Source organism: Crocodylus porosus, unplaced genomic scaffold (assembly GCF_001723895.1).
Source record: "Crocodylus porosus isolate Cpor-Errol unplaced genomic scaffold, CroPor_comp1, whole genome shotgun sequence".
Lineage (NCBI taxonomy): Eukaryota > Metazoa > Chordata > Crocodylia > Crocodylidae > Crocodylus > Crocodylus porosus.
In genome coordinates this window covers 14,310,832-14,331,571 of record NW_017728928.1, presented here as the reverse complement: position 1 = coordinate 14,331,571, position 20,740 = coordinate 14,310,832, and the positions used below count along the sequence as shown (strand labels likewise).

General features: G+C 45.1%; 1 long non-coding RNA gene across 1 annotated transcript in view; it reads right to left on the bottom strand.

The window, feature by feature from the left end:
* Positions 1 to 20,740, bottom strand: part of LOC109315121 — a 39,233-nt gene continuing 18,493 nt past the window's right edge. The window contains exons 3-4 of the long non-coding RNA XR_002102427.1: positions 19,081 to 19,194; positions 1 to 163 (exon numbers count right to left, since the gene is read on the bottom strand). This is a non-coding gene — a long non-coding RNA (uncharacterized LOC109315121). The remainder of the gene's footprint in view (positions 164 to 19,080; positions 19,195 to 20,740) is intronic.

Here is a 20,740-nt window from a genome sequence, read left to right as displayed (position 1 = left end):
TTATCAGGCTTTAAAAACATATTTTACTATGACTGTTATTGTTTATAGTATTATTGACTCATTTCTTATGGGAATCTCATAATTGAGTCTTTCAAAGGAGTGTGAAGGAAGCAGCAACACACTGAAGTGTCTCACAGAAGGCTGTGAATAAATGGCTTTTTATCTGTAAGAAAGTGTAAAAAGACTGAAGTTAAGAAGATGCAGTATAAAAGTATGACATGATAAATATTTTCAGAACTTAGAGTACAGCTTATCAGAGATAAAGGAAGATGAGCCCTGCGGAAGTTATGTAAGGTCAGCAGCTGGACACATTTCCCAAATAGCATTCTTCAACAATGTGTTCTTTATTATGCAACCCAAGTCCCAGTTACTCTGTTTTCAGGTAATATTATCATGGATATCAAAGAGAATCACTGGTGCTTGCTTGATACATTATTAACGACAATGCCAGTAGCTGCCTTAAAGTGAATTTGTCTAGGAGCAGCGTGGAACTGATATTTTGGGCATGCATCAAAGAGAAGGTATATAACACACCTAAGGCAAATGTAATATTAAGTGCAATTTCCACACACATCCATGAATTTTCAGCTCCCATGGACCTGATATCTATTGTAGATCACGATCAGGATAGGAATTTAAGCATTCTTGCTTCTTATTGTTCAGCAGTTTGCATCACTGGTGATGCTGCATTGTAACAATAAGAGAAATAAATTTGTCAAGAGTAAAGGATTGCTCATAGATGAAATTCTAATTGCTAAAGGCCAAGTAAATGCAAATACTACAAAATAAATTATCAGGTTTTGATCTTGAATGTGCTTTCTAAATTTGAGTAATCCCATTCAAATCAGTCATGTTATGATTTACACTGATGTTACTGAGATCAGAATCTAGTTCTTTAAATTCTCAACATCATCAAATAATCTCTACTCTTGAACTCCTTTCCAGGTAAAACAAGCATTATTACTGATAAATGTTACCAGTCTTAACATATGGTCCATGCCCCAGGGAGATCCTATTCTGGTTCAAGCATGGACCAAAAAGTTTAGACCTAAAAGGTATGTCTAACAGCTCCATGAAGCTCCTTGGAATAGATACAGAGCTAGTTCTGACTGACCAAGCTCTAGCATTGGAAGCAGAATGGCTGTGTTAGCATGGTGTTCTAGTCCGGCAAATCAGTCATATCTAGTTTCATGCTGGAGTACTGAGCTGATGCAACTCCAATTCCTGTAACCTAAGTTAGTATCTGCATTGCTTTCCACTGTGCCATGTAAACAGACCGGCTCATTCATAGCTGGCAGTATGTGTGTGCAGCGCTATACTGGGCCATGTAGATCCACCCAAATGGTGTCATGTCGATACACCTAAAGAATGCAATTAAGTCATCTGGAAGGGATACATACATTTTTCAAACCTCAAGGCAATGTGTTTTTGGGAAGGATTTGAAAGAGGAGAAAGAATGCTACTATAACAAGTAAATTGAAGCTAAGCAAGTATTAAAGGATGCACACACAAGCTGTGTCCCCACAACCAAGGGTATGCAGTTGCTGTGGGGGGAAAAAAGCAGTGGTACAGATTTGTGCCACTGCTTTTTGCCCTGGTGCATGCCCCTGCATGTACAGTTAGCATGGGGAAAAATGCTCCGGGTGGGGTAAGGGAGGCTGAGGCCAGCACCTGGGGTCCTCAGGGCCTTCTGGGGCTCCAGCAACACCAATCTGGGTGCCTGGAGCCTGGCCGGCAGCTGAAGCATGGCTCTGGCTGGCCAGGCTCCAGTTTCAGGTGGCGCATGCTGCTGTTATGTGCACCACCCCACCTTCTTCTGGTGTGGGTTTTTCTGACACCAGGATCTCCCAGTGTAAAAAACAACCTGCCATGCTGGTAATTAGCAGCACAGCAAACGTGTGTGCACGGCGTGGATGGGTCTGCGGCACCGCAAACCTCACATGTACACTCGTCTGGATGTGCCCACAGAGTCTGTGGAAGAACCTAAAATAAACAAGATCCCTTGACTCCCCAGCACCACACTCCCGATTAATAACTCTCTGCATATCTCAATTACAGTAATATTTATCCAGCACTCTCATGACTGAGAACTCCCTGAACTGCAGTCTCAGGGGCTTGTTTTGCTCAGCAAAGTTAAGAACTAAAGATGTGAGACAGAGAGAGAGAAGTAGCTAACTGTGTTAGTCTGAAGTAAGGAAGGCTTTCTGCCTAAAATGTAAGGTTAACACACGTAATTTAAAGTGCGTTAAACCAAAGAGAATATTCTCATTCAAAAGTTAAGTTGCCTTTGCTCACTAACTCACTTACTCCTCCTCAAACATATGTGCATCACCTTCATACCATTATTAATACTTTTCTAAGTGTCCCGGTATAGAAAAAAGCCCTTGGAAGAACCGAAACCCCTGAGACACTTTGTTTTTTGGTGTCACAACCTGTTAGGAATATGTTTTTCCTCTGTTCTTAAGGGGCTTATGGGAAGACTGAATCAAAAGCTGGAAGCCAGCCAGCCACACTCAGCTGCCAGTAGTCTGACTCCACCAGCCTACGTCAGAGGGCAGATACCACTGGCAGGCTAAAATGTACATAGAGCAGTATCAGCATACAGGACTAAGTCCTGATTCATAACTTTTATGACTCAGATGGAACATGTGACCACAGCGAGTACAGCAAGCCTTTGCACACGGTTTCACCCCAGAGTCTAAAGCTATCCAGACAGTGGCTTCAACGTGGAATTTCATGCCATTGCCCATAAAACACAGGGATAGCAGCAGCAGTATGAGGTTTGCTGGCTTTGTAACTAAGGGAAACATGAGAGGCGGGGGTTGGCTTATACTCTTGACAGAGTGTCAGTTCCAGCATTGATTCCCTCACTCCCAGGAGATATTTATAACCCTCATGAGGTTGATAAGGCAGAAATTAATATTGGTGGCATCTGCGACACACTTAATCTGATTTCACTCCTTGAGCATCAGCATAGGACACTATGATAAACTTGCTCTGCAGTGGAAAGGGAAAGATTTAATCAGCTTGTAGTGCAAAAGGAAAAGTCTGGATGAAGATTTTATCAATTATGTGGGGAAATGAGTGCTAATGCAGGATGCTGTGCTAGCTGTGCTGAAGACTACATGCCTTAACATGCAGATAGGATCCCAGAGGAATTTTCACCAATACCTATAGGATTTATACACTAACTCTTTTAGATGCTTTTGAAAAACACACCAGTGCCTACCTGTACCTTTAGCCACTTACATATCTTTGGAAGTCTAGCTGAGAGCTCCATGGTAGAAATGGTGCCAGTTTCCCCATGCTGCTGCACCAATTTCCATTTCTATTGCTTCGAGCAGCAGTCTCAACTGGGGATCTGAGGCCTGCTGGGGTCCAAGCACACGTTACAGGGGGTCTGCCCGGGCCAGCACAGCATATGGAGGAGCCACCTTGTTCCCCCCAGGGCCGAAATGAGACCTTAGGAAGGGGTACAGGTGAGCTCGCCCCACTGCCTCCATCTTGTGGGTGACACTGCAGGTGGGCAGGCAAGACTCTGTGCTGCTGCTGCTCAGGCGAGTGGGGCCCCGGGGCTCCCCACTGCCAAGCTCCTCGCTGCACCGGGGCTGTGTAAGCAGGGCTGGGGAGCTCAGCAATTGTTGTTGCACCGGTGGGCCATAGAGTTTTTATAGCATGCTGCAGGGGTGGGGAAGGGGGACGAAGGCTCAGGAAGAAAAAGCTCTAGGGACAGTAGAGCAGACGAAGTAGCTCACATAACTTTCTGCATGTGTAAACCGCTAGCACCTATACTGTAATTGCCAACCACAGCGCCCAAGTCCCAGGAACAATGGTGACTTAGAGGTGTAGGCACTGTTTCCTTTGAAATGCTGAGACAGCCAAGTCCCTCCATATACTTCTATGAAGGGCCGGCAGACGAGACAGCGACCTGGAGCATTCCCAACTGGAGTTTTGTAGAGATGAAAATCAACTTACCACTTACCAGGCCATCTAGTCCTCATGTAACTTGAGGGTCTACCTGGGTATGTCTACACCAGGGGCGGACAAAATGGTGGATTTGGCTGGTGGCCACACTTCATTTCCCCACAGCCCCTGCTCACGTCGCTGCAGCCAGTTTCCATGGAGATCCCAGCAGCAGCAGGGCCATGATGACAACATGGGGTCAGGATTTTCATGGAGATCAGCCCCAGCAGTGCTGGCAGGGTGCAGGGAGTTGCTCTAGGACTGGGGCTGGGATCTTACAGCGGTGACAGCGTGGTCCAGAGCTGAGGCAGAGCTGTAATTTGTTGCCTGCACGTCCCTTCCTGGGGTGTATGGGCAGTCTGCCTTAGCTCTAGGCCATGCTGTCACCACCGCAAAATCCCCACCCCAGAGCAGCTCCGTGCCCAGCCACGTGTCCTGCCAGTGCTGCTTCAGCTGATCTCCACGGAAACCCTGGACCCATGATGTCATGGCCCTGCCGCTTCTGGAGTATCCATGGAAATCAGCTGCAGTGACATGGGCAGGGGCTACTTGGAAATGGAGTCAGCCACGGACCCAATCTGGCCCATGGGCTGGACTTTTCCCACCCCAGTCTACACCATGGCAGCAGAGCGCTTAGTCATGCTACTGAAGAAGTCTTTGTGACTAGGTTTGTGGGTGAAGAAGGGAAGAATCCAGTGAGATTGCCCAGAGGTAGGGTCAATGCTAGGGGATACCATTGGTGGGTCAGGCCTCTAGTGACCACTCCAAACACTCTCTGGAGGCAATAGAAATAACCCAGTCAACTTCAATGGGCATTAATGCAGCATTTTTGTTTGTAAGCTATTTAGGGCATAAAAAAATGTTGCAATTGGCCTATATAGTATTGCATGCTTTTCTAATGGTGAGAAAATAATAAACTGTCCCATCTTGATAATGTATGACACTAAAATATCCAATACATCCAACTCCCACCAAAGTCATTTTCCGTCAACTTCCACAGGACTTGGATTGCACCTACAAGGCAAAAGTTATACTTCTTTAACTACACTGGTATAGTTAAAGTGATATGTTCCCACTTACATGAATGTCGCTGCACTGGTACCAAGCTTCTTACACCTCTAGGCTATGGATAGACATTACACATAAACCAGTTTAAGTGATCAGAAACTGGTTTAAACCTGCAACAGAACAGATGTTCAGTGCACATAAACCACTTTGAAAATGGTTGAAACTGGTTTGAGATAAACTTGGTTGAATACAGTATCAGACTTAACTGATTTGGCTCAAACCAGTTTATGTAATGTCTGTCCCAGACCCCTCATTTGTTTAAGTTAAATCAGAATCCCCCAGCATCCCAGCATGCTCTCTGGGCCGGTTGGGGCTCTCTGCTCCATAGTAGGGCTGGCCCCTTCCCTCTGCTCCCTGGCTGCAGCCCAGCAGAGACTTGCAGGATGTTTTCCCCACCCCCACCTCTCTGCTAAGCAGGAATTCCCTCCTCCCCTCTGTCTGTCTGAGAGGTATCTATGGATTAACTAGCAGACCACATGCTGGATCCGGTCCGTGCTGTGACAAAGGTAGAATCAACAGGTAGCTGGTAATTAGGGCTATGTGAAATGGCACCGTTCCATTTCACCTTGAGTTTCAAGGTTTGGACGGAACAGCGTTTTGTATCAAATTTCATTTCAATTCAAAACAGCTGTTCCATTTTGCTTCATTGAAACAGTAAGGCTGTTTCGACTCTGTTTTGATGTTTCGCTAGATTGGCCAGGGATGAGCTGGATCTTGCTCTGGGGAGGCGAAGTCAGCCCAGCTGGACTGACTTCCCATCCCCAGCAGTGCTACAGTTGAAATATTTTGACTTTCAAAATGTTTCAACTAGCCTCGTTTTGTTTCTAGGCTGTTCTGACAACCTTTGTTTCATTTTGATTTTGCTGTTTCGACCTCAAAATGAGTCAACAGTGTTGAAATGAAACGGCTGGCGAAATTTTGCACAGCCCTACTGGTCATGTCCCTCTGTTATTTTCTTAATGGAGTGATAAAACACTAGGGCCGTGCAAAACAGCACCGCTTTGTTTCAACTTTTGTTTCACCATTTTGAAGGAACAGTGTTTCGTTTAGTTTCATTTCAAAGTACTGTTCTGTTTCATGTCATCGAAACTCTTTCGCTGTTTTGATGTGTTTTGACATTTCGCTTATAGGCTATAATGGGGAATCATGAAAATGCCTATAATTTTGTCATTTCATGCCTGAAATCCTGATGAAAATTTCAGGGGTGGTAGCCCCTTCATAGGGCATGAAGCCTGCCATGTTTCAAAGTGACAGAGGGGTTTCTGGGAAATTGCACCTCAAACTGCTAAAAGCAAAACTTGTGTCACTTGCTGGCAGTGGCAGCCTCCTGTCATCCTGTGTACTAATCAAACTGTCCTTCTGGGGCCTGGCCATGCCCCCCTCAGTTCAGTATTGTAGAAGCGAAGGGAAGGCTGCTCTAGTGCCCCCCGGCTTCTAGCCTGAGTCACTGTAGGCATGTGCCTACATTTCTGAACTGAAAAGGGAATGTCTATTCACCTCCAGATTGGTTCAAACTTTGCAAGTTAGACTAACCTGATGATCTCCCGAGGTCCCTTCCAGCCCTAATGTCTATGAAATCTATGAAAGATTGAATCAATTCAGGCTCAGGATTTTTGAATGTCTGTCCCTAGCCCTACAGCTTAATCTCATACAAGGAAGGAAAGAGGTCTCTTTATGCTGGTATAACAACATTCAGATTAGAAATTGTACCTATGTAATTATTTCAGTAAAAATAAAATAAAATAAATAAAATATAATTCCTAATTTAAACAGTTATACCATGATAAAAGGTGGTATACATTTGACTCTGGCTAGCAGCCTTCATCTAAGGATCTCCTTAGAAAACACTTTAGAAAAGTACGTCTAATAACTGCTATTCACAAGCCTCTGGAAATAAATGCATGTAGACTGGAATCAGCACAAAGCTTTCTGCAAATTCCAGTCCTGTGTCCAAGGCAATCTCTTCCCTTGCCATATGTGTTCTTTCTCTTTTCTTTTTTTCATCATCATGGGGAAGTACTGAGCTGTGCTCCATGAGAATCCTGTGTTTTGGAGATTATTTAACTAAAGAAAGAAAGATGTACAAAAAAGGTAACATACTTGCAGATGCAACAACCTGAAGGGAAGAGGCAGACAAGGTTCTTTGGGCGAGTCTGATATCAGATTCACCCAAAGAAACTTCTCTGCCTATGTCCTTAGACCAAGATGGCTACAACCTACACCCCTGTAACCTGAAGGGAAAGCACCCTAAGCAGGGAAATGTTCATTTGAAGTTTGTTTATTTTTTTACCTTACAGACTCAAATGTGTGTAATGCTCATGAAAAGTGCTAGGCAGAGAACATAGGAAAGTGGATGTGTCCTTCATTCACAGATCTGGTACAGCATGGGCAGCCTCTGTACAAGTTTGTCCTGACTGACGACACTAACATGCCTCATCTTGGACCTGGAGAGTGCATAGGATAAACTCTGCACATATAATAATGTTAACTATAATGCCATGTAATAAAATCCTCGTTTCAATCTGACCTCCTTGTTAGGGAGGTCAGAACATATTATGTGGATAAAAATAGCTTCTGAGATCTAAAAGACATAACTGAAATTACTGTAGAGATTTTGGCTCCATCCCTCTAGGGGTGGGTGGGAGGATATAACTGACTTCTATAGTTCCTGGTATTTCTTGTGGCTGTCAGCAGTTGTTCTTATTATTTTCACAATGTTAGCTATTAGCTTCAATATGACTGCTAAATATTTCTAATGAGTCAATGAATAGTTGTTCTGTTGCAGTCACTTTTGGTCATAACCAACTTGGATCAGATTTAAGCCAGCAGCCAGATTTAAACCAGTGTTTTTTTGTTTTTGTTTTTTAAAGCATAATCTCTACTGTCACCCCGCCCTTTTCTGACAGATACAGCCAATTTGTGCAGGAATTGATTTCAATCTGTCTACCATCTGTCTGTTCCTCTGTTATCATACATTCTTAAAAAGGTATGGATGACAGTAATGGGCCCCTGCCTTTAAATTAAGACTTGGTTCCAGATCCAAACTCTTCCAGTGTTTATGGCTGTTTAGATTTACCAAAGCTAAGATACAAAGTCCTGCCTCATTTTGTTTGCTTATTTTGTTCCTTCAAAAGATGGTCTGCTGTAAAACATAAGATCATTCTTGGAAGAATCTTCAAAATTCTGGTTAAGATTAAGATGAAATAAGACGTTTGTTTCTTTTTTGCGGTGGGGGGGAGCAAAAAATGACAAACTGGAATAAATCAGAAAAGTATTCTTGGGAGTGCACTGAAATATTGCTTAAATATGAATTAGGAAGCTTTGCTTTTCAGTTGTCTCCCATTTACAGATTCCAATGCTGTCTTCACATCAACCTGTTAATGTCTACTACTAAACCATGGTAAGGCTTTTTGTGAGATATTAATTCCTGTTAGCTAAGGGCAGATCTACCCTTGAAACTCCCTGTGTTTGGCAAATGATCCACAACAGCTGTTCAGTGAGCTGTGATTTCACACTGCATTGTTATCCTTGATGAAGCTATTTTCACCTGACCTCACTGAGGCCACAGGGCACTGTGATGTGCTGAGATAAACAGGGTCCTGTGCAAACACCACAGGATGCATCACTCCACTGCTGTAGGCATCCTGGCATTTCATTACCCTACACACAATGGAATGATGGGGTCAGGGTGCAAGCTACGTACACTCCTGCAGTCTGTCCTTACTTTGGAAAATGGTACTTTAAGGTGTATCCAAAAGACAAAAAAATATTTTTTTCAAACAGGCGAAGTGGAAAGATGTGCCATGCTGCTATTTGTTAAGATGGAGCACTCAGAGTGGGCACAGAAGTGGAAAGGAATCACTAAACATCTGCATAGTATTGAGAGACCTACATTGCCCTGCAATCTTCGTGCCAGAACAGAACACTCTTTGGCTTAAGATCTGTTTTAACATGGACTGGCAGGAAGTACTCTATAAGATGCAAGCGCCCCTTCGATACATTGCTTTAAAATATCTTTCTGTTTAAAAATTTTGTGTCTATTATGTAGAGTTGTAGGGGGAAAAGGGGGAGTTATATGAGGATGAAGAAATACAAAAGCTTAACATCAACAGAAACAATGAAACTGTCATTGACTGAAAGGAAGAAAAGAAAAGAATACAAGACTCCTGTGGAGGTTGACAGGGCCAGCCCTCAATTTTTGGGCACCCCTGCAAGATATAGTTTGGGGCCCCCTGATCCATTGAAAAATCAAAATTGTAGTTAACTGCAGTATAAGCTTACTGAGATAAACTAGTCGGGGCTGGGCTGCGTGCACGTGGGTTGCACTGCTGGGGGCGTGGGGTGGGGGCAGCATGTGCTGGGGACACCAGGGATCCCTCCTTGGAGCCCTGGCACAGAGCTGGGAACTCCTCCCCTGCTCGGCTGGGAAAGGGCTCCCTGCCTGCATGGAGCCCTTTAAACATGGTGCAGGCAGCGGGGGCAAGCGGGGCACGGTCCCTTGGCTGCAGGGCCCCCTGAGGCCACAGGCTCTGCAGGATAGGACAGGCCGGCCCTGGACATTGACCTGGATTAAGGGAGCACTGTTGATGGAACACTAATATTAACGCCTATTTTATGGGATTAGATGCATCTTTAAATGTTAAATCTGTTATTTAATAAATTGGATTTATTAATAAATACTATTTTTAAAAGATTTTTTTTTAAAGAAAGTATTTGTGTAGCACAACTTGGCCAATTTACCTCCTCATGCTTCATGCTGGTTAAGAACTGAGGTCATTAATAAAACCACAAGTCAAATTAGTGATTTTAGTGCTTTTTCGTTTCTATATTTTTTGCTGTAGTAAAAACCAACACATTTTTTTCAAACCACTTCCTCGTCAACCCACCAGTTGGCTAAGGAGGGGCTTGGTGGGGACTACTAAGCAGGAAACAGAAAGCAATGAATCCTGTGGCTGGTGGCCAGGAGGTGAGACCCAGAAAGCTTCAGTGCTGGCTATACATTTGCATGGGGGTTAAAAGCCCTGGAGACAGAGACAAGTCCACCAGCCTGGTACTACTGCCCAGACAGTACCCTGAACTAAAGTATTTAAATCCCACAGAGAGTTGTATTATGATGTAACGTCCAATATAGACTGGAACCGGCTCCTTCCACGATGTGGGTCTCATCCTTTGATCTTAAAGGACCCTCTACGTGTGATTAAGGAGCTCATATGGTCCCAGAATTGCATCTGCCTCTGGATTCACTGGCTTGAAAAAGATCAGTCTCCTTCTAATTTCTATCCTGATCAGCACTGATGGTCCACAAAAAGCAGCTGTTGAAACGAGGGATCTCTTGCAAACTTACGGTATCGTTCTTCATAGCAGCTGCAGACCCCATCAGCTCTCCCAGCGATCCTATTAGTGTCCTCCACACTTTCATAGGCCTCAATAGGGCACTGGCTGGAGTTCAAATAACCCCTTCGTGCATTGTGGTGACTAGACTTTGGGTGGGAGAGGGAAGCTCCAGACTTCTGTGCAGAATCTCACTGACACACAGAATATGTGACGTCCCAACAAACTGGAACTGGAAAAAACAACAGAAGACCAGCATTTAAAGGTGGCATCCATTCAGGATGACCTTGGAGCAGTTAGAGGGTACACAGCTAAGGTGGCAGGCAAAACACTGAGGGATTGCCCTAGAAGAACTTCACAGCAGTACAGGAGTTGCAGGTAAACTCATTTTGCACCGCAATAAACCTACTTCTAAACATATGTTGAAATGCCAGATAATTTGCAACAACAACAACAACAATCAAATTTGTGGATACAAATCCCTTTAACATGACGTAACTCAAGCTGATCCATAGCAGCAGACAAGCCCTAGGGAGCAATGTACCATAGGAACCACATCATGCATATGATCAGATTTAGCAGGACAAAGGATGCTCAAGGGTCTTTTTACATTTGGCTTGAAAAGGCCAAAAATAGCCACCTAAATCACATTCCTTTTCTTCTTGCAGAAGGAGCGGCCATCTCCTCAGCCTGGTTCCTATTCATCTGCACTTTTACATGCAAAGTAGGGACTTGGATTCCAAGGGCCGGTAATGATCTTCAGAGCCTGGCAGCTGCAAATGGAACAGCTGTAGGTGGGCTTTCATTTTTTTTAAAACAGGTTATTAACTGACTCCATGAAAAGAAAAAAAACCCAGCACAGACTGAAAGCTGGCATGCTGCAGCCTAGAGCCAGATAACAAGGATTTTAAAAAGAAAAAGATAAAGAAAAAGAGCACAGTGTCCTAAGCTGATTATTTATAACAGTTTCTCCAAAGCTAAATATAGAAAACATCCTCCTCCATCTAGTTCCCTTGCCAGAGATCAGATAGCAAACGGAAGGAGATAGTGAGAAATTGCATTTTTTCTCTCAAACTCTTAGTGGCAGAGGCAGATAATTGCTGCTTTTGTGCTGTTTGGATCTGTTGTACTTAAAGGCACATTTTCAGACCTGCGCTACCTGACCAGCTGTTGGGGAAAGCACAAACAACAGTAGTGTGGATTGCACAGATGATATAGGTCAGGTCACAGACAGAGGGTCTCAGAGGCATCAGCTGGCAAGAACTGGTGTCTGTCTATACTGTGCAAAGCAGCACCATAACAAGGTATCTGAGCTAGCTCCACAACTAGAAGCAGGGGAGCTACTGTAGTGAGGCCCTGCACTTCAGGGATGCAATTACTGGGGTCAGTGCCTTGACTGCAACAGTAGGAGTGACTTTTAAACCAGTTTGGGCCATTTTGAAAGTGGTTTATGTGCACTAAACTTCTGCTGTGTTACACATTTGAACCAGCGTCTGATCACTTGTACTGTTTTATGTGTAACTTTTGTCCCTATACTGCTGGTTTCTGAGCTCCTGTGTACAGAGTTACTTGGGTACACTCTACACCATTTAAGCTCCAGTATGAGCCAGCTCGCCCATGGCTATCTTTACACAGCACTGCCACTGTGCTACATAGATACTCCCTACTTGTCTTCCTCCAACATGACTTGAGTGCACTGTACTGCTCCTGCCTGGAGCCAAGATGGAAGTCATCCAAAAAAGCTCCATTTCCCTTTCTCCATGTTATACAATCAAAACTGCTCGGATAGACAAGGGATGTTCTCATTAAAAACACTCAGCACGGAAATCCTTTGGAGCAGGAAAACGCTGGGTGTCCTTTGTAAGTCACCTCTCCAAGGACACAGAGGGAGAGGGACACTGACAGGGTTTCCCTAGCCCCAAGCCATCCGAGATTGGAAGCAAGGAGAAGAAACAAAAAGCTGGCTTCTGCAGGCAAGACAAAGCCACCTACTTGACAGCAAGCAACTAAACTTTGAGTTAAGAACTTGCCCAAGATACAGCTTAGATACCTGAAGTAACACTGCCTGCCTTAGGCAAGAGCACCCAGGCCCAATACCGACAAGGTCAACTCACAGGGAATTTACTTTGGGTTGCAGCAAATAAGAAACCAACAATAACCCCAGCAGAGACAATGGACAGGCAGAGAATTCATGCTACCTGGGAGATTGATGGGGAAATAATTTCATCCTTGTCTGGGCACCTGACACACAGCTGGGCCCTGCATCCAGGATATTAGTTCAACATGGATCTGTCTGGCAGTAAGGCTGTCCTGTAATTCAAGCTTCTTTCACTTATGAAAATGAATTGTGCCGTTACAGAGGAAGCAAAGCAGCATCTCTTTATCTGCCGGGAGAGCAGGGAGGGGGGAGCCTGCTACTGAAACCATCTGCTTTTATCTCACTTTGGTTTGCACCTGCTCACAAAGAGATGCAAACATCCCTGGCAGAGTGGTTGGTTTTGTGCTGGGACCCAGAAAATTCAAATAAAGTATATGCTGGGAAGAAGTATAGCCATGTCCAGATGGGGCACCAAGAGGGCTAATTAGCACAGCTGAGTGAAGCAGCCAATTAGCCTGTCCTCCCACTAATTAGCCTTCCTGCAGTAGAGTGCAGATGCTTCTGTTTGGCTTCCTGTTTTAGGAAGCTGCCCAGTCAAAGCATGGCAGCATCTTGCCAACAGCCCTGTGGAACAAAGGGCTTCATCATTCATAAAGTTTACCCTTGAAAAAGCTACGGACCAGTTGTAGATCTGCAGAAAACCTCCAACTCCTCAGTGCAGCCTTCCACAGATTGACTTTACTCTGCCAAGCCTCAGGCTGCTCTCCATCATGCCTTCAGGGCTTGGTTCTTGCATGTGGGGATACAAAGCAACACCTCTGGCTTGGAGAAGCTTGCCTTTCAAAACAACTCTGTCCTCTTGGCCATGTGCTGCCAGCTGGGGAGAGCAAGCCAGCTCTGACTTAAATATTTAAGCTATAAGTACAGAGAATCATTCCAAGTCATGGGCCTTGGTGCTAGAAAATCTGCTGCTCCAACAAGGAAGAGCTGGCCCTTGATTGCTCCATCCCATTTTCTGGGACATCTGTTTGTTGTATGTCAAACCTCTGTTACAGGAATCCACAGCATGAGCTATAGGAATAAATGACATTCCCAAACCAAAATAGAATATATAATTTTACAGAGATATACCCCCAAACTGCATGGGACTCTCAGGGCACTGGACAGGTCGAGGAGCTAGGATTCAACCTTTCCTTTTCAGATTGCCAGTTCAAACCCAACCCAGGAAAGTAGTAACAGTGAGGGATCATCTTTTGGACATTTGCAAAATTAGTTGATAGATCCCACCAGCATAGACCAGTATTTTCAAAAGCAGCTTGTAATTGGAGGAACCTCCATTTTTTGAAGGTCCAACTGGAGATGCCTACGGTACAGAGCACCCATGCAATTCTCATTTTAAGGCACTGGAACACATTTGCGCGTGTATGGAAATCTGGCTCCAACAGGTATCTAACAACAGGACCACCCAAAATTGAGGCCACTGGTGAAAATATCTGCCCAACTCTAGAGAGACAGGTGGTAGCTGCATGTTGCAGAAGCTGCAGAGGGCACAGGAAGGTAGAGTCAACACAGAGCATGCAAAACTGAGCTCTGCATTTCTAAGACTAGAAGGGTTTGTCTGCACTGTCTGTGAAAGTGTGATTGTGGCACAAGTAGGAAGGCCCAAGCAAGGTTTAATCCCAATGACACAGGTAATGCTAGCAGCAAAGTAAGTAGCAGCCACGTGGGCTTCAGCATGGGCTGCACTACCGTGTTGGAGTTAGGGACAGGAAAAAAGCTTCTTGGAGGCCTGTGCAGCATCTTGGTGACATCCTCTCAAAGCCCTTTGCAAAGGGAACAGCCAAGAGTTATAGTCAGCTCTCCTGGGTCCCAAAGAGTATGCCCAAAGCAGGTGGCAATGGATGTGGATTAGAGAGAAAAAGTATGTAAGATTAGCTAAAGGACCTGAGCACAAGCTACATCTTTTTGGAGCTGACATACCACTTTCTGCATAATTAGTGGGATGAGGACTCAAGACCAGTCTGGTTTGCTTTGCCAGGGGTTTTCAACCTTTTTTTGTCTAAGTCCCAGTGGCCTGATACCGAGCAGTGTGGGGAGCAGTGACTGCCGTGTGCGAGCTTCCCCACCCTGCAGAGGGGAGCCACTGCTCTCGCCCCACTCCTGCCCTGCTTCTGGGAAGCAGCAGCAGCACTCCATCCCCACCCACCCACACGTACCCTGTAGGACTGGTCCAAGTACCCCCAGGGGTATGCGTACCCCCAGGTGACAACCTCATGCTATGTGGTTAGTAAAAAAAGCAGGGCAATTCCTACTGGGAAGGGGTGGAGGAAAGCCCAAAGAAACAAGTCACTTGGCTCCAGCAGCAGCGTGTGGTGATACACTCCCTGAAATGTGCTAGAGGAAGCATTCATAAAGCATCTGGGTCTGGACAGGCTGATGAAAGCCTGAAGTGGCTTGTTCCTGACAGGCACACAAGTGCACTTCCTAATGAAATTTACAGCATTCTAATGGAATTTAGGTCACTTAGAAGCATTCAGTTTATTCCAGGCAGCTTTTAAAATATTTAAGAAATTGCTGTCAAGTTAAGCCTGATGGCATCTCACTGGAATGCCCAGCTCGCAAGCTCAGCAGATTTCAGAGCCTGAGTTTAAAAGAAAACCAACAAAACACTAAACCTTTTCTGTCCTTTGCACCTAGCACCTCACTCAGGCAAATACAACTGGCCTCTTTCTATTAGCCCAAATGAAGCCAGTATCTGGACCCCATGATCTGCAAGATCCCTTCCAGCCCCTAGCATCTGTGAAAGACTTTCCTGGGGCAGCCGGCTTTCTTCACGCCGCAGAAAAGACTTTCATTTGGGACCAGAGACATGAGAGAGTCTCACTAATGTGCTGAAATTGCACTGCATGCGTGGAGAACTATAACCCATGGAGTTTGTTACAGCATCTTGGTTTTGCTGCTGAAAGACAAGCCCTGGAGTCTGAACGCAACTCTCAAGGGAGTTGCTAAATGCACCCTCTGAGTGGAAGTTGATCCTTAATTAAAGGTTAAACTATATTGCAGTGATACTGTGGAACAGGGGTTGACTGTCTAGGTCTCTAGGGCACAGGGAAGAGACTGTGTTGCAAGCAGAGGTCAAAAAGTGCATTTTGCCTCCCAAGAATATAGCTCCCTTTACTGGCCTCTTTACCTGTCTGCTGAATGGCCTTTGTGTTGTTTCAGGATTGAGCAGACTTTCCTGAAAGCTCTGATACTTTCTGCTGCGTATGCAGCCAAGGATTCATTCCATCTCTGTCTTGGGGATACAAGTCCCTGCAATGGGTTGGAGCTGATCCTTAGCCTAGATTTCATTGGACTGCAGATGTGTGCATTTTATTTGGCTACACATTTTTAAGGCAAAGTAAGTGCTATTAATCCTGGTTACTGGCAGGAAAAGCCTTTTTAATTTTATTGAAGCCAATGCAAAGACAGCTGGAAGCACAGAACTCTGCTGCTGGTTGGTTACAGGCATAGATAGCTAGGTTGGTCCGAGAACAAAAGCAGCTCTAAAGCAAAGTGGATTCATCAGTGGTTTACAGAAGCCCCAGTTCTTGCTGCTGATGCTCATCAGGTGCTGATCCCTTTTGACCTGCCCTTCCCTCTCCTCCAAGGTGCCCCACTGCTATTTGACCTTGGTCTTAGCATGCATGGAGTTTGTGTAATCAATGAACTGGGGAGAGGGAGAGCAACTGTCCCTTCAGTTCCCAGTAGCACAGGGTGAGATGGGCCCTGAACTTTGTTCCTCCTGCAAGATGGGGCCAGTCCTGCCTCATCCCATCATTTTCATTGTTACAAAAGATACTGGAGCACTGGACAAGTCTGAAACGTGTGTCTTAAGATTTAACTAAAGGCCCATTTCTGCAGTCCCATGAACAAATACATGCGTGTCAGCCCCATGGTTTTGCGTGCATACAAGATCCCTATGACAGCACATGTGTTAGACGGTTTTGGATGTGTGTACACATGCGTCTTCCATGGCCATGTGTGTGCAGGTCTGCAAGTATAGTCATTTCTCAAAGCTGAAGGGCTCATCTCAGCTGATCATCTCAGAATCTTATTTTTTAAAGCTCTGACAAACCAGACCTTCGCCAGGGGAATGCTCTTTGCAGCTATAATTATGATGCCCAGAGAGCAGTTGGTTTTCTCTAGGGTGATTAATCATTATGTGGGCGAGCAGGAGGAGAGTATGTTGGTAACACTAGAGGCAGTGAAAACTCACTCCCTGCAACTGATGGTGAAATCTCACCAAGGAAGTCCCAAGAGACTGCCTCAGCACATTGCTGAGAGTCATTTTTGTAATAACTTTCCTAAGCACAAAGCCTAACCCAAATCCCTTTGTTTCACCAGATACATTAGCCCAGCACCTAGATGCAGTGACACATCTCTGGCCACCCAGGCTGCTGCTTATTGTTAGCACCACCAGTGGCAGAGGAGGCTACAGAAAGACTCCTGTTTATTGGTAGAGGTAATAGGTAGAGGGAAATGGGGAAATGTAATAGAAAACTTTGAGGGGTTTGTGTGAAGGTATCTTTGATACCCAAGTCTTCAGAGCTGTTCTCTCCTTTAGGAGATCCCAGGAAGGACCTAGTTATACCTCCTGCTGCCCTGCCTGCAGGGCATTTCTCTCCACTCCCTCTCAGGCACTAAGACTATACAGCAGTCAGGAGGTACAAGTACAACCCGAGGAGGAGATACCTGAACTCACTCCAGCAGCCACAGCCCATCAGGTAACCTGAGTACCAGACACACAAAGCCCAAGCCTCTGAGTCCTCACTACTAAAGTCACACCTCATCCTTGTACCCATGGGTGGTGCTCTTTGGCAAAGCCTTTTGGAGAGCAACTGGTCTGGAACTGAAATCAGATCAGTTTACAGCTGAGACCGGTGGGGCAGGATTCTGCTCAGCCACTCCAGGCTAAGCTGGTCATTTCTCTATTTGAAAAATAGAAATGGTTTGTCTGGATCGGAGGCAAGGCCTGGTTATTCCCAAAGTTTCTGAGCAACTTAGCTAATGTGCTGGAGCTGGAGCAAAATCTACCCTGGTGTGAGTAGAATCAACTCTAGCATCTTTATGAGGTTGTCTCCAGTGAATTTATTCAAGATTTTGCTGCCTCTCAGGTACTGTGTCACTCTGTCTTCTTGCCACAGTGACAGCATCGAACTCAAGTTGCTGCAGGCATAACTGATTGGGAGGTGAATAACATTGCTGGGAAAAGCACAGCAACTCACTAAAGTAGGGTGGGAAGGTTGGAGCACAAGTCAGCAAAAAGCTGAACCCCCTTCCCTGGCTCCGGAACTTGGACTGGGAGCTTTTTGCTCCAGCAAATTAACGGAGAAAATCTCAAACATGGAATATTCACATTCAAATCCAGGAAAGGCAATTTACTTGTCTTCCCACATAACAACAGCTCTTTAAACAGGGATGGGCAGAGGGAGGGAAAGCTGACACCAAGCAGCTGCTTTGCTGTATACTTAAGCCAGGGCCACAGCCCAAATCCCCATGCTCTCCATTCCTGTGCAAATCAAAGGAGTAAGTATACATTTCCTCTTCCTCCACTGCGAAGTTAAACAGTTTTCATAACCTGGCAAAGGATTTTCACAATCACTAACATGCAACTGGATTCCAGTCTGAGCTCTGTTAAGGGTCAAAATATGCCCTGCTCTTAGGTCACACAGCCCAGCTTTGATGACTGACTCCATAAATGCTCCGGCTGTTGGGGCTGTACAAGGCAGTCACCATCTTCTGAACTTTCCATCGAAGTTTGAAAGATGAAGAGGGAACAAAAGGAAATAGTGTGACAGCACTAGTCAGTATGATAAGCAGTGCCCACAAGCTGCCTGACCATTGTGAAAAGTTTTGGAGGCTTCCCTGCAGAGAAATGCTTGGAGGAAGAGCGTCTTGCAGACACTGATGGTAGCACCCACCATGCACAAGGGGGAAGATGGGGTCATCGGAAGATTGCAGAAGGTGCTTGAAATTGAGGAAAAAAACAAATCTTTTCAGTTGCTCCTTTATCCGTGCTCCCTTGCTCATTGTTTGCCCAGCACACACCCCTCATCTCTCAGTCCTACCAGAAGCAGGCACCGCCTAATTGTTCAACCCCACCTACAGATGCTAGGCAGCTTAATCCAGCTTTATTTCTGGCAGGCTTGCCCTGATAATTTGAGGTGATGCTATGCTAAAATATGTAAGAGGCAAGAAATCTTCTAGGTGTTGTCTTTTATTGGACCAACTGTATGGCTGGTAGGTATAAGCAAGCGTTTGGGTATTAGAGAACCCTTTCTCAGACCTCGATAGTTTGACATATTTGTCACAGGTGAGGCAACACAATGGGCCAGGTCTGCAAATGCATCTGCCTCTTCCCAGACTTGAATGATTAACTTAGAACTTGAACACATCAATACCCATTTCACATACAGAGGATGCAAGATCTCCTCCATTGGGCTAAGACCTGGAAACCAACTCTTTTCTGTGAACAACTCTTTGCTGAGGCTCAGGCCTGAGGGTAACGGAGACTATCCTAAACCTTCTTTCCATCACCGTTTCTTTGCTTTGACAGAACCAGACTGAGAGAGACTCACCCGTGACCAGTTGAGCTTCATTACTTCCCAGAAGACAATGAACATCCATTAGATCTTCCTTTCAGTCAGCAGGACCTCTGGGGAGTCAGCACACCGAGAGGAATGAACAGTCTCCTGGCATTAATAGAATAAAAGGACTTATTTCATTCACATCCTCTAGGAAATCACTGAGAACCTTCTTCCCCTTTGCCCACCCCTATATTGCGGTTACAAGTCCCTCACGGCAGTAGCCTCACACTAGAAGAACCTCATGCCCCAGGATCCAACTCCCTGCCAACAACCCACACAGGGACATGTTCTTATGTGCTACAGCCTTGGCTAACAGAGCTGTGTCTTAGTTGAAGCTCATGTTGAGACTCACAAGTCCCAGTTCAATCCCTGCTGGTGAGAACTGTTCCAGGAGCCATGGTGGGACAGTAAAGGACAAGACACTGCTCAATCAAGAGTCCTTCACTGTGGTTCCCTGGAAATGAGTGCACTGAGTTCATTTTGCAGACAGAGTTCTTTTGCATGCTAATGCAGCGTATTTCTAGGCCAGCCCTCAATGACCCGGGGGTCCTGATTGCCAGCAGGCAAGACAGAGAACTTCAGGAGAGAGCAGTCACGCGCTGCAGAGCAATACATATAAACCCTCCAGTTGCAGAACATACAGAGGCATTTAAACGCCAAGGTGAAATCCTGACCCGACCCGGCTGACTGCTGTGGACACAGGCTTCAAGCTAGTGCTCATGCTCACCAGTCAAAGAGCTAGGAGAGTCAGGAATGGCTGGATGTTAACCCAACCTGCAACACTGCAAGAACTCCATTATTTAACCACTCTGTACCTTGGCTTCCCCATCTGTAAAGTGGGCATAATGCCAAGCTCCCTGGGGCAAAGTTGAGGCTCCATTAATGTTTGCTTCCAAAGCACCGAAGACAGAGAAAGCTGCTGTTTCATTCCCCGCCTCCCCACCCACATTCATCCATTTTCCCCTAGAACCTGGCAGCTCTGCACAGTTACAAGCAATACACCAAGCACTCCATTTATCTTGCCAGTGTGTGGGATGATTAGCAGGAGCTAGTAATTTCTTTCCTGTTTTAGTCACACTCAGATTGCCTTGCCACTCACACTGGTACACCCTGTCTATTGAGCCAGAACACTGCACAAAAAATACATTAAAGCAGCTAACAAACATCTGCAGGGAGGTGTACAGAACACATACAGGCTAGAACAATTATAGGAGAGAGAATTTCTTGTTACAGTACTTGTAAAAAATTGAATTAGAGCAAAGACGAAACCACCCTTTCCAATCCACTGACAGCTCCGACATTTCAAAGAAAAATAAATCATTTTGAGCTGGGATGGAACACAAGAAACCCAAAACATTTTTTTCAAAATTTCCCACAAAACGGAAGTTCTGAAGGAAATCAATTCTGGACCATCCTAACACTGCGTGATAATAATGTCAAAGTGTTTCATTTTGAAAAGGAAAAAAAAATGAATTAAAAAAAAAAATCAATGCTGTTTAAACTTTTGTATTATACTTGAGATAAAAAATGTATTACATACAGTATATCCTCATAAATCCGGCATCCTTGGGACCTAGCACCTGCCGGAAATGTGAAAATTCTGGATTTTTGAAACAATGTGCAGCTGCTGCTCCGGGATCGGCCACCACTA